Source organism: Hyla sarda, unplaced genomic scaffold, assembly GCF_029499605.1.
Source record: "Hyla sarda isolate aHylSar1 unplaced genomic scaffold, aHylSar1.hap1 scaffold_576, whole genome shotgun sequence".
NCBI classification, from domain to species: Eukaryota; Metazoa; Chordata; class Amphibia; order Anura; family Hylidae; genus Hyla; species Hyla sarda.
The window spans coordinates 162965-177356 of NW_026610588.1; the positions used below are offsets into that span (position 1 = coordinate 162965).

At 47.4% G+C, this 14392-nt stretch overlaps 1 non-coding gene and 3 pseudogenes across 1 annotated transcript; all 4 read left to right on the forward strand.

Moving 5' to 3' along the window:
* The first annotated feature begins 4204 nt into the window (after nt 1-4204).
* Nucleotides 4205-4378, forward strand: LOC130340175 (U2 spliceosomal RNA; annotated as a pseudogene).
* Nucleotides 4379-6464: 2086 nt separating this feature from the next.
* Nucleotides 6465-6655, forward strand: LOC130340241 (U2 spliceosomal RNA). Its single transcript, XR_008880405.1, has one exon. It is a non-coding gene; the product is annotated as a U2 spliceosomal RNA (small nuclear RNA).
* A 2091-nt stretch (nt 6656-8746) lies between these two features.
* On the forward strand, nt 8747-8879 carry LOC130340196 (U2 spliceosomal RNA; annotated as a pseudogene).
* A 5026-nt stretch (nt 8880-13905) lies between these two features.
* LOC130340184 (U2 spliceosomal RNA) lies at nt 13906-14117 on the forward strand (annotated as a pseudogene).
* Nucleotides 14118-14392: the final 275 nt, after the last annotated feature.

Below are 14392 nucleotides of genomic sequence, written 5' to 3' on the forward strand. Positions count from 1 at the left end.
GTCCTCCCCTGCCCGGGCACTCTCTCCTGCCCCCCGCCCCACCCAGCCTCCTTTCTCTCCTGGCCCAGCAGCACCTAACCCCCCTCCAGCTGCTGGTGCCCGCCCTTCGGAGGACTTTCCTGTGCTTCCTCCCCCAGGTACCATACAGAGGAAGAGGAAAGGAAGGGACAACGTATCAGAAGAGTCCCACAAAAGAAAGATAATCGAGACCTGCGAGACCCCTCAAGCTTCAGATGAGGAGGAGGAGATGGAGCAGGTCTGCGAGAGTTTTGAGGCTTCAGAAGGAGAGGAGGTGATGGAGCAGGCCCAAGTGGAGCAGGTCCAAGCAGAGCCAGTCCAAGCTCAATCTATGGAGGAGCTGCTGCAGGACCCAGAGGTTAAGAAAATCCTGGACACTCCGTCCAACACGGTCTACGACGAGTTCTTGGAAGGGCGCTACGAGAAGCCACAGGAGCCGACAGGCGCCAGAGAAGAGGACCCGTCCGACCAGACTGGTAACTAGTATCAGAACTAACCTCTCTTTTTATTCCCATGGCTGATCTCAACATCTTCTGCATTAATGTGAGGAGTATTAGAGCTTGGTTTAGATTTCAGACTGTTCTTACGTTCTTAGATTCCCAGAGGTGTGATGTTTACATGTTGCAGGAATGTGCTTTGTCTGCTTCTAGGTCTTACAACCATCTGGCCAGGCAGTGGCCTCACGGCCCTTCCTACTGGTCTGGTGGGGGCGACAATAGGTCTGCGGGGGTGGCCATCCTGATCAGGGGAGGTAACTTTGCACTTGATTCCGTCCGGGAGCTCGTCTGTGGCAGACTTCTTGTCGCAGACGGTTCCTGGGCGGGTGAGCCCGTGCGGCTCATCAACGTGTATGCCTCCCCTGAGAGGGATGTCCGACTGGAGGTTCTCCAGGCCCTGCGGGCTGAACTCGCCACCACTAGAGCAGTAGTGTTGGGTGGTGACTTCAACTGCCCCATTGAGGTGGACGGGCGCAGTTCTGGCACATCCGCCAACCTGGACGTGACGTCTAAACTGCTGATTGAGATGGTGACGGAGGCATCCTTGCAGGACGTTGTCGGGTCCGTCGGGAACGGCTCCGTAAACTATACGTGGAGCCGCCCCGATGGCTCGCTCCGTTCTCGGATAGACTTCATCTTCACTTCGAGAGCAGTCAGAAAGGTGTCGTACTCTATGGTCCCCTGCTTCTTCTCTGACCACAGGGCCATTCGATTCCGGGGGACTCTGGGCCATGGATTCCCACCTGGCCCGGGCTCCTGGAAGTTGAATTGTGCCCTGTTGGAGCAGAGGGAGGTCATGGAGGAACTTAGGGATGCTTACCTTGTATGGCGAAATGACAAATGTCTGTTCAAGTGCATCAGCGATTGGTGGGAATATGTTAAAGTCGAATTCCGTTGTTTCTTTCAGGCAAAAGGCAGACAACAGGCGTGTGCGAAGAAGTGGGACTTGAGGAAACTGCAGCGCGAGCTGCGGTCCCTGCAGGACCTGCTCCAGTGTGGCTGGGACGTCAGGGAGGAGCTGGAGGAGACCAAAAAGAGCTTGAAAAGGCACTTTGAGGAGGAATCCAAGCGAATCGTCTTTCGTTCCAAGGTGGAGAACCTGGAGAAGGGTGAGAAATGTAACTCTTTCTTTTTCAGGAAGCTCCATGCCGGCCACACGCCCCTGACTGAGCTACGAGATGAGACCGGACACATGAGGAGCGGCAAGGAGGAAGTGATGGGGGTCGTCCACGACTTCTACGGCAACCTCTACGCCCCCAAGTCATCCGACCCCGAAGCCGCCGAGAGGTTCCTGTCAGGTGTCACTAACGTTGTTGATCCCGCAGGTGCGGCGGCTATGGACGATCCCTTGACGGTGGGGGAGCTGCTCTCTGCCGCTAAATCCTTTAAGCCCGGCAGGACCCCGGGCAGTGACGGTCTCCCGGCCGAGCTCTACGTAGCGCTGGGTGACCTGATCTGTCCGGACCTGTTGGAGGTGTACGAGGAGATGGTGGTGGGGGGCAGAATGCCTCCGTCGTTGAGGGAAGGGATGATCACGATCTTGTATAAGCGGAAGGGGGAGAGATGTGACCTGAAAAACTGGCGTCCCATCTCTCTCCTGAACGTGGACTACAAGATCCTCGCCAAGGTGCTGGCCAACAGGCTGAAACCTGTCATGGGGCAGATCGTCCATCCGGACCAGACCTGCAGCATTCCTGGCCGCAGGATTGCCGACAGCCTTGCCCTTGTGAGAGACACGGTCCATTACATCCAGGACCGCGGGGGCCGCGCCGCCCTGGTCAGCTTAGATCAGGAGAAGGCGTTCGACCGTGTCTCCCACGCATTCATGGACAGGGTTTTGCGCAGGCTGGGTCTGGGGAAGATGTTTTGCTCTTTTATTAACGTTATGTATTTTGACATTTACAGCACGGTGTTGGTGAACGGCTGGAAGACTGACCCCTTTCCTATTCTTTCAGGGGTTAGACAAGGCTGCCCTCTTTCACCTCTCCTTTTTGTTTGTGTTATAGAGCTCTTCGCTGAGACTATCCGGCAGAATGGAGAGATCAGAGGGATCACCGCACCAGGACCAGATCGCCACGAGGTCAAGTGCTCGCTCTACATGGACGACGTGACCGTCTTCTGCGCTGACCAGCGTTCGGTGACTGCACTCGTCCAGACCTGCGAGGACTTCGGCAGAGCTTCGGGGGCAAAAGTCAACTGCGGGAAGTCGGAGGCCATGCTCTTCGGGGAATGGCACCTGGCATCTTCCGCCCCCTTCCCCTTCACTGTTAAGCCGGACTTCATTCAAATTCTTGGAGTCTGGTTCGGGAAGGAAGGAGCGGCCCTTAAGTCTTGGCAAGACCGACTAGGAAGGATAAACTCGAAGATCGGACTGTGGAGCTCCAGAAAGCTCACGATGGAAGGCAAGGCACTTGTCCTGCGGAGTGAAGTTTTGCCTGTGCTCCAATATACCGCACAGGCCTGGCCTCCCCATACCACCGTTTGCAAGGCCATCACCCGGACAGTGTTTGGCTTCGTCTGGGGCAAAATGGACAGAGTCAAGAGGACCGTGATGTACAAGGAACCCCGCAAGGGTGGGAAGGGAATACCCGACATCCCCGCTCTGCTGAGGGCCTCCTTTGCATGTGTCACGGTGCAGCGGACTCTTGTAGAAAAGACTGGCTCAGCGGGCAGGTCCATGTCTCGCTTGCTTCTCATGCCCCTCTGGAGACAGCTGGGCTGGGACAAGTGGGACAGCTCCATCCCTTACAACTGGAACACTCCCTGGTTCTATGGGGATGTTGTCCGGTTTGTGAGGGAGCACCAGCTGGAAGGACTGAAACCAGACCTATGGAAGCCAAAGACAATCCACAAGCTCATCCGAGCTAAGGACTCGACCGAGCTGGTTCCGGGACTCCCCGCAGCCACTGCGGAGACAGTTTGGAACAATGTGGCCTCAAAGCGGCTTACCAATGGACACAAGGACTTGTCGTGGATGGCCGTCATGGGAGGTCTCTCTCTCAGGTCATTCATGCATGCCCGCAACCTGTGCAAGACCCGGTACTGCCCCCGTTGCCCCTACGTGGAGGAAACATCTTTCCACGTGTTTTGGCAGTGCCCCTTTGCACAGGGTCTGTTGGACGCCCTAGAACAGGAACTCAGAGACTCAGTGCCCAGGAGCTGCCTATCGTACCATTCGGTGCTTTACGGCCTGTTCCCTGGGACCCACGACGTGGAGGCCATCCAGGAGGCCTGGCGCCTTATGAACTGTTTTAAGGACGCAGTGTGGCTTGCCAGGAACCGCCTCGTGATCAACAGGGAAAACATGTCCGTCCGGGACTGCCGCAGGTTCATCAAGAACCTGCTTAGAGACTATTCCATCTTGGACAGCTCGGCCGTTGATGAGGAAGAAGAGGAGTGAAGACCCCTCTCCTTCTCCCATGTCTCCCTGAAGATACAGCCCAACAGTTTGGCCCTGTGATCCGCCCCCTCCCTACCCCCACATAGTCGCCCACACCCCTACCCCGATCACAGATTGTATTATTTGGTTTTTGTTTGATCTCTTGTGCCTTTATATTGCAGGATTGAGCTGAATGTTAGAGTAGCATGGTGTGCGATGTATAGCTTAGGGAACCTTTGCTGTGTATTGTACTATCATGCTTTGTGTGACTGTAATTTATTGTACGACTTGTAATGACTGAACGGAAAATAAAGCTCTTTCAATCAAAAAATCTGTTCTTATCAGTTTAATATCTGATACGTCCCCTATCTGGGGACCATATATTAAATGGATTTTTGAGAACGGGGGCCGATTTCGAAGCTTGCTTCCGTCGCCCTATGCATTGACCCGATATGGCAGTATCTTCGGGTACAGTGCACCACCCCCTTACAGGGTTAAAAAGAAAGATTCCTACTTTCATTGCTACCTGCTTGCTAGCTAGCCAGCCCTGTGGGCCTTGCTGCTGCTGCAGCCAAAAAACAAAAGGTGGTGCTGCTGCTGCTTCTGCTGCTTCTGCTTCTGCTTGTGTCTGGCCGCTGTTGGAGCGTCCAGGCACAGGACTTCTGCTGCTGCTGACTAAATGGCCTCCTTAATTGGATCATTTGAGTAGCCAGCACACCTGTGCAGGTAGGGCATGACATGATAGGCAGCTGCCTTGATAGCGGGTGGGTGCTGAATGTTCCTAATTGACAAAATAAGATTAATGCTTATGAAGAAATATAAAATCTCATCCCTTCCCCAATATCGCGCCACACCCCTACCCCTTAATTCCCTGGTTGAACTTGATGGACATATGTCTTTTTTCGACCGTACTAACTATGTAACTATGTAACATAACATGGGGGGGGGGGGGGGGTCTCCTGGCTGTTCACACAGGTGTGTCATTGCTGTACATTGACCATGCATTGCTTCTGTGGTATTGCAAAGGCAAAGACAAATGCTTCCAGCCATCCATTGCACTAATGGATTGGTCATCAGCTGGCTGTCTATGTCCCGCATCAATATAGACCAAAGTACAGAGGGTTAGGCTATGCTATTGTGCACCTACCTGATGCATCAGAAGGTGCGAGGCCCTTGCTAAATTCTGTGCACAGACTTTGAGATCTATACTTTAGACTGTATCTAAACCTGCTCCAACATGGACTGACATTCTGGCCTACTTTCAGCCGATGCGACTTGTCTGTCGCTGAACAGTCGCTTTTTATGTATTCAGCACCTATGTATAATGTTGTAAAAATGCTCTAGAAGCTAAAGTCGCAGAAATGTCACACATATTTGGCCTGCAACTTTCTGTGCGACAAATTCAGACAGGAAAAATCAGTATAAATCCTTAGAAAATTATCCCCCAGTGTCTCCATCTGCTGGCGGTATTGAATAAGCATTGCTGCACTGATGGGGTATGCATTAGACGAAAAAAAAGAAGAAAAAGAAGAATAATACGCCCAGAAAAGAGGCGAAAAGGAGAAAAACGTAAAAAAAACGTGAAAAAAAAGTAAGAGGAAGAGAAGGGAAAAAAAGGTGGAAATGGGTTTAAAAGTGATTTCGGCGGAGAAATATATATATATATATATATATATATATATATATATATATATATACGCGCACACACACACATATATATAAACGTATTCTCCGTTGAGATATTGCAGCCGCTGCTGTGTCCAGGCCCAGGAGCCTTAGCACTGTGCTGTGATGTCACTCAATACCACTGACATCACTAGGTGTAAACAACATCTCTCCTTTGCTGTGTATGTGACTATGGAGCTGTTTGGTGATGTCGTCTATTATGGCCTTCATAGAAGCAACAGGAGATTGTTGCATCCATCTAGAACCCTCAGAACTACAGTGCTATGATGTCACTCACTTCCACAGGCCTTGCAGAGTGTAAACAACAACAACCCAGCTTTGTTGTGTATGTAACCATAGGGATTTGTGATGTCACCTAGAACCTTCACAGCAGCGACAGCTTTATGAGGAGCATCAGCACTGCTCTGCCTGAGCAGAACCATCACCGCCATAGGTTGTCAAATAACCCGGGTTTAACCCACACAGGTAAGTCCAATGGGGTGCAGGCATGTCCTCTATGCTTACAGCTTCCCGTGGGTGTTGGTTTGATACCGTTTGGGGACAGCCAAGGAGGCATCTGCAGGCAACAAAGGTAGGTGTGTGCTTGTGTGTGTGTTTCCTATGCAGATCCTAAGCCCAGTGTCACATGCAAGTAGGAGGAGTAAGAAGGGTTCCTGGCAAATCCGGGTTATGGATTGCATTTAAAAAGGCCCCGTGGGAGTGCAATGGGCCCCTGTCTTGCTGCTTAGCAATAATGGTATGGGTTTAGGTTCTGCTGTGTGTACTGGTGGTTGACTGCCCCCCAGCCCAGAGTGCGCATGGAAAATTGTCTGGCAGCCTCCCTGACAGCAAGCAGTGATAGTGCCCATGAAGGGCACCTTGTTGGGCCCGCCCCTTTCACGGTTATCGCTTCTCGGCCTTTTGGCTAAGATCAAGTGTAGTATCTGTTCTTATCAGTTTAATATCTGATACGTCCCCTATCTGGGGACCATATATTAAATGGATTTTTGAGAACGGGGGCCGATTTCGAAGCTTGCTTCCGTCGCCCTATGCATTGACCCGATATGGCAGTATCTTCGGGTACAGTGCACCACCCCCTTACAGGGTTAAAAAGAAAGATTCCTACTTTCATTGCTACCTGCTTGCTGGCTAGCCAGCTAGCCAGCCCTGTGGGCCTTGCTGCTGCTGCAGCCAAAAAACAAAAGGTGGTGCTGCTGCTGCTTCTGCTGCTTCTGCTTCTGCTTGTGTCTGGCCGCTGTTGGAGCGTCCAGGCACAGGACTTCTGCTGCTGCTGACTAAATGGCCTCCTTAATTGGATCATTTGAGTAGCCAGCACACCTGTGCAGGTAGGGCATGACATGATAGGCAGCTGCCTTGATAGCGGGTGGGTGCTGAATGTTCCTAATTGACAAAATAAGATTAATGCTTATGAAGAAATATAAAATCTCATCCCTTCCCCAATATCGCGCCACACCCCTACCCCTTAATTCCCTGGTTGAACTTGATGGACATATGTCTTTTTTCGACCGTACTAACTATGTAACTATGTAACATAACATGGGGGGGGGGGGGGGGGGTCTCCTGGCTGTTCACACAGGTGTGTCATTGCTGTACATTGACCATGCATTGCTTCTGTGGTATTGCAAAGGCAAAGACAAATGCTTCCAGCCATCCATTGCACTAATGGATTGGTCATCAGCTGGCTGTCTATGTCCCGCATCAATATAGACCAAAGTACAGAGGGTTAGGCTATGCTATTGTGCACCTACCTGATGCATCAGAAGGTGCGAGGCCCTTGCTAAATTCTGTGCACAGACTTTGAGATCTATACTTTAGACTGTATCTAAACCTGCTCCAACATGGACTGACATTCTGGCCTACTTTCAGCCGATGCGACTTGTCTGTCGCTGAACAGTCGCTTTTTATGTATTCAGCACCTATGTATAATGTTGTAAAAATGCTCTAGAAGCTAAAGTCGCAGAAATGTCACACATATTTGGCCTGCAACTTTCTGTGCGACAAATTCAGACAGGAAAAATCAGTATAAATCCTTAGAAAATTATCCCCCAGTGTCTCCATCTGCTGGCGGTATTGAATAAGCATTGCTGCACTGATGGGGTATGCATTAGACGAAAAAAAAGAAGAAAAGGAAGAAGAATACGCCCAGAAAAGAGGCGAAAAGGAGAAAAACGTAAAAAAACGTGAAAAAAAAGTAAGAGGAAGAGAAGGGAAAAAAAGGTGGAAATGGGTTTAAAAGTGATTTCGGCGGAGAAATATATATATATATATATATATATATATATATATATATATACGCGCACACACACACATATATATAAACGTATTCTCCGTTGAGATATTGCAGCCGCTGCTGTGTCCAGGCCCAGGAGCCTTAGCACTGTGCTGTGATGTCACTCAATACCACTGACATCACTAGGTGTAAACAACATCTCTCCTTTGCTGTGTATGTGACTATGGAGCTGTTTGGTGATGTCGTCTATTATGGCCTTCATAGAAGCAACAGGAGATTGTTGCATCCATCTAGAACCCTCAGAACTACAGTGCTATGATGTCACTCACTTCCACAGGCCTTGCAGAGTGTAAACAACAACAACCCAGCTTTGTTGTGTATGTAACCATAGGGATTTGTGATGTCACCTAGAACCTTCACAGCAGCGACAGCTTTATGAGGAGCATCAGCACTGCTCTGCCTGAGCAGAACCATCACCGCCATAGGTTGTCAAATAACCCGGGTTTAACCCACACAGGTAAGTCCAATGGGGTGCAGGCATGTCCTCTATGCTTACAGCTTCCCGTGGGTGTTGGTTTGATACCGTTTGGGGACAGCCAAGGAGGCATCTGCAGGCAACAAAGGTAGGTGTGTGCTTGTGTGTGTGTTTCCTATGCAGATCCTAAGCCCAGTGTCACATGCAAGTAGGAGGAGTAAGAAGGGTTCCTGGCAAATCCGGGTTATGGATTGCATTTAAAAAGGCCCCGTGGGAGTGCAATGGGCCCCTGTCTTGCTGCTTAGCAATAATGGTATGGGTTTAGGTTCTGCTGTGTGTACTGGTGGTTGACTGCCCCCCAGCCCAGAGTGTGCATGGAAAATTGTCTGGCAGCCTCCCTGACAGCAAGCAGTGATAGTGCCCATGAAGGGCACCTTGTTGGGCCCGCCCCTTTCACGGTTATCGCTTCTCGGCCTTTTGGCTAAGATCAAGTGTAGTAATACAGGAGATCTGGTCAGAAGGTACTCGGGTACCCCTCTCCTCGGCCTTGTGGGATCGCCCAGGTTTATTGCCTGGGCTTCACCCACTTGTTGCTATTGGGGAGAGGGCCTAGTCCCAGGGTAACGAGTAGCGATCGCCTCTCAAGACCTTCGGGTGGAGAGAGGTTAGAACCATGGATGATGATCCGGATCCAGGTTCTGTGCCGGCATACGCAAGGATCAAAAACACCGTGAGAGTCATTCTCACGGATGATACCAAAAGGGCGGACGATTTGAAATTCGTAGTAGAGGACGTGCTCGGAGGAGTTTTCGGAATACAGAAGGGCGAGATATTGGCAATCCAGGACTACCCGAAGCGTAAAATTTTTGATGTGACGTTCACACAAAATGGCATCCACAGAGATTTTGTTACCAGAGCTGCTGCGAGTAAAGACAAAAAGCTTCAGGGTGTCCGGATTATTGAGCACGTTCTAGACGATATTAAGCTGGTGGTAGTAAAGATGTATTCCCCTTTCGCCAACCTACACGATGTTGAGTTGTTTTTACAAGTCTATTTTAGTAAGGTTGAGTGCAGAGGAAAAATCATGAACAGCTGTGGCATCTGGACATCTAAGTGGAGATTTCAGGTTACATGCAAAAAAGATGACAGATTGCCAGGGGGAATACAACTACCACCAGCTCGTTTTAAAATAAATAATATGTGTGGCGACCTCTTTTATGCGGGGATGCCAAGCTACTGCAGGAAGTGTCACAGATATGGACACACAAAAGAAAACTGTGAAAGTACATGCAAAAAATGTGGTAGCACACAGCACGAGACAGAGAAATGCACAAGAGGAGGGAGGTGCAATTTCTGTCAACAATTCGGTCACCTTTTCTCCTCTTGTCCCCACAGACATAGGACGGAGCAGCAGTGGCAACCCTGGAGGCAGCAAGGACAGCAACCGGGACACCAGCCGAGGCAAGCAGAGCCAGTGATTACCCCCCCACAAGAGGTAAGCGGTGAGATGGAGAAGGAGAAAGACCCCCCTCAGGCAAAAGGAGGGGACCCTAAAGAGCAGAGGATGGCCAAAAAACGTGCAAGTGGTGAAAAAACTGGCCCCCAGGAGCATGCTGGGTTAAGAGAGGAGCGGACGGCGGCCGAATCCGCTCCTCAGCAACCTCTGGCTCAGGGTCCCCCTGAGAGCGATGATCCGGGTGGAGAGGTGAAGGTTAAAAGGCGGAGGGGCTCCAGAAGACTCTATTCGGAGGCGGTCCAGGGGGAGCCGATGGAAGTACCTGCGGATGCAGGGAACCCAAGTGACGTTCCTCCACAGGTCCCCATAGGGGATACCCCCCCTCCTCCCTGCCAGGAGGAGGTTTCAGGGGTGACCGTCTCTGAGGTACCAGAGACGGAACTAAGTGAACACCCGACCCCTATGGAGGGGCAAGAGGTGGAAGAACCCAATGAGTCTGGAGCCCTGATTGCCAGGATGCCCGAGAACAACTATGCCTCAATCATGATGGAGGAGGGGGGTCGGCTGAGTGATTGTGCCTCCTCTCCTGCTTCCTCTATGCGTACAGTTGAGTCAGATTTTGGGGGGTATGAGGCTTCGGAGGGGGAATCAGAGGTGTAAGACGTTTTCTTGTACATTCCCATGGCTGAGTTGTCCGGTCTGTCCTTGAACGTGAGAAGTGTGAGCGCCAGAGTAAGAAGGGTTGCCCTATTTAATTACTTGTCGGTTTTTGCTGCTTCCGTCCTTTTCCTGCAGGAATGTGGCATCCCGCACAGATTAAATTATAAAGAATATGATGATGATTGGGTGCACGGTCCATCAGTCTGGTCTGGATCAAATGAGTCCAGATCAGCAGGGGTCGCCATACTTTTTAAAGGGAACGTTTTAATTGAGAGTTTTAACGAAATTTTACCAGGCAGAATTTTATTGGTCAGCGCTTTTATTAATGGTATTAAATGGCAGTTTTTAAATTTTTATGGTTCTCCTGATAAGAATGAAAGAATAAAAATGTTGGAGATTTTACCCCTTTTTATTAACAATTCTAGTCCTCTTGTTTTATCAGGTGATTTTAATTGTATTTTAAGGGGAGAACGCCGTTTTTCGAACGCAGTGAGTAGGAACTATGATAAGACGTCTTTTATGTTAAAAAACTTGATTTTAGATTTTAATCTCACTGATGTTTTTAAAAAATGTAATTTTAACGTACCAGAGGAAGACGGTGTTACCTGGAGCAATGCAAGCTGTAGATCCAGGATAGATTTTATTTTTTGTTCTTATCAAGTACTGCCTCTTAACTGTGATCTTTTTACCAATGTTTTTTCTGACCATAAATTATTGTATTTTAAAGTTAAAAGTGATTTTAAAAGGAGAACTGGTAGGAATGCCTGGAAGTTAAACGTGTCCCTTTTAGAAGATCCGCAGGTTTTATCAGATTTTATCACCTTTTACAAGGAATGCAGACGAGTAAAAGACCCCAACACTCCCACCAGTATCTGGTGGGAAAAAATGAAACTAAAAATAAAAGAATTTTTTATCCGTGTTGGGGTTAGGAAAGCTAAAGAAAAACGTGAATTTTATAATATCCTAAATACTCGTCTGCAAACCCTGTACAAATTCAGAGCACATGGGATGGAGGTGGAGAAGGAGGTACATGATCTTAAAAAAGAAATAACTAAGTGCCTGGAGCAGAAAGGAAAAGAAATTATCTTTAGGTCTCGAATACAGCATCTTGAGGAAAACGAGACCTGCTCCAGGTATTTTTTTAAGAAAATACATAAAAATAGAAGGTTAATAGAAAACATTGAAGGAGTGAATGATGTACAGGGTATTTTAAAAAAGGTGCAAGAGTTTTATGCGGATCTTTTTAATGTAAAACACATTGATGAATGTTTTATGAATGACTCGTTAAAGGAGATCACCAATTTTTTAGATCCTGTCTCACAGTCTTTTTTATTGCAGAATATTTCAGAGCAGGAGATTTTAGAGACCGTCAAGAGTTTTAAAACAGGTAAAGTGCCTGGGCCGGATGGTATACCCATTGAATTTTATGTTACTTTTTATGGTATTTTAAAAGAAGATTTGTTCTCCCTTTTTACGGAAGTCTTTAAGTCTAAAATGCTCCCAGGCTCATGGAAGAAGGGTGATGTCTCCCTGCTATTCAAAAAGGGAGACCGGTCGGAACTCAAAAACTGGAGACCAATCACCCTTCTGAACTGCGACTATAAAATAATGGCGAAACTGTGTGCTAACCGCTTAAAGAACGTAATCCATAAAATAATTCATACAAACCAAGTCTGTGGGGTGCCTGGGAGGAGTTTATGGGAGAACCTAAACCTTTTAAAGGATGTAATTAGCGACACCAAATTAAGAAAAGGAAAGCTGGCGGTTTTATCCATAGATTTTGAAAAAGCTTTCGACAGGGTGTCACATTTTTATCTTTTTAAGGTTTTAGAGAAAATGGGTATACCTGATGGCTTTTTATTGTCTCTTAGAGCTTTTTATGATAACTGTACTAGTAAAATTTTAGTAAATGGTCTTAAGACACAGGGCGTGATTTTAAATTCCGGAGTGAAGCAGGGGTGTCCCTTGTCCCCACTACTCTTCATTTGCGCAATAGAGCCTCTTTTATGTACAATACGAAAGGATAAGCAGATCCATGGAGTCCCCCTGCCAGGAGGAGGGGGACTAGAGGCGAAGGTAGTGGGGTACATGGACGATGTTGCGGTGTTTTGCAGGGACACCCCATCGCTTCAGAAGACGCTAAAACAGATTCAATATTTTAATTGTGCCTCCGGTTTTAAAGTCAATTTTAACAAAAGTAACATTTTAAACATAGGCGGAATGCCTTTGTATGATGTGCCCGTCCCTGTGTCTGAGTCGGTGCAGATTTTAGGTGTCTCCTTTGACGAGTCTAATAATGGTTTTAATAGCTGGGACTTGGTGGCTCAAAAAATAAATAAGAAAATATGTATGTGGAACATGCGAGAACTTACAATGGAAGGGAAGGTTTTAATTACAAAAATGGTGCTTTTACCTATTTTATTGTATTTAAGTCTGGTTTTCCCACCCCCCGAAATGGTTCTAAAGAAAATAACAAAAGCTTGTTTTACTTTCTTTTGGAGTTCTAAGAGCGAAAAATTAAAGAGACAAATTGTGATAAAACCGAACTCCAGGGGCGGTAAGGATTTTCCAGATTTTAAAGCTTTCCTTTTAATAAAGTTTTTCAGCATGTGTTTTACTACTGTTTTTAAAGATAGCTACTGGTCTTATTTTGTTCGTTTTAATACTGGTTATTTTATGCGGAGGAACGGCTGGTTTTCTACAGTTTTAAGTTGCCCTTATTCTTTGAATTTACCCCCTCAATACATGATTTTAGGAAAAATTTTAAACTTATATAATTTTAAAGGTAAAAGTGTTCAGGATCTGTGCAATAGCAAAAAACTACTAAAGGAAATAAAAGAAACCAGTACCGTGACTCCCATCAAAAATTTTAACGAACAGAAGTGTATACAGATTTGGAAGATGTTGAGTATTAATTATCTTTTTAATTCACAGAAGGACCTGGCCTGGAGCTGCGCACACGAGTGTCTTCCATGCCGGGCATTCCAGCACCGAAGAGGATTATCCAACTCTGCAACCTGCCCGAGGGAGGGATGCCGACAAGAGGAGACCGTGCACCATCTAATATGGACTTGTTTTTACTCGCAGAAAATATGGACAAAGATACTCCCTCTGGTAAAAAGGATAACTGGACTAAAAGACTTAAATATTGCAGTGGTTTTTTATGGTTGCCTGGAATGCCCAACACGGACTCAAGAGACTATTGCATGGAAGATCATAAACTGTGTGAAGGCAGCTCTGTGGAAGGCCAGGAATATTTTATTGTTCAAGCATGAGGTTTTATCTGTGAAGGACATTTTATCTATCTGTTTTTATGAAATGTACCAGTACTATCTTTTAGACAAGAAGAGATTTCCGCTTTTATCTAGAAAATGGTTTTTAAAAGAATGGAATTCTATCTTGTAAAGCCACCAAGTGCCCATTTTATGTTTTAATATGTTGTAAATATGTTATTTATATGTAACTGTATTTATTGACATATTTGCACAACTTTGTTAACATTATTTAATTTTTAATAAAGTTGCGCCCGTAAGGGTAGTCAAGTTAAAAAAAAAAAAAAAAAATCTGTTCTTATCAGTTTAATATCTGATACGTCCCCTATCTGGGGACCATATATTAAATGGATTTTTGAGAACGGGGGCCGATTTCGAAGCTTGCTTCCGTCGCCCTATGCATTGACCCGATATGGCAGTATCTTCGGGTACAGTGCACCACCCCCTTACAGGGTTAAAAAGAAAGATTCCTACTTTCATTGCTACCTGCTTGCTGGCTAGCCAGCTAGCCAGCCCTGTGGGCCTTGCTGCTGCTGCAGCCAAAAAACAAAAGGTGGTGCTGCTGCTGCTTCTGCTGCTTCTGCTTCTGCTTGTGTCTGGCCGCTGTTGGAGCGTCCAGGCACAGGACTTCTGCTGCTGCTGACTAAATGGCCTCCTTAATTGGATCATTTGAGTAGCCAGCACACCTGTGCAGGTAGGGCATGACATGATAGGCAGCT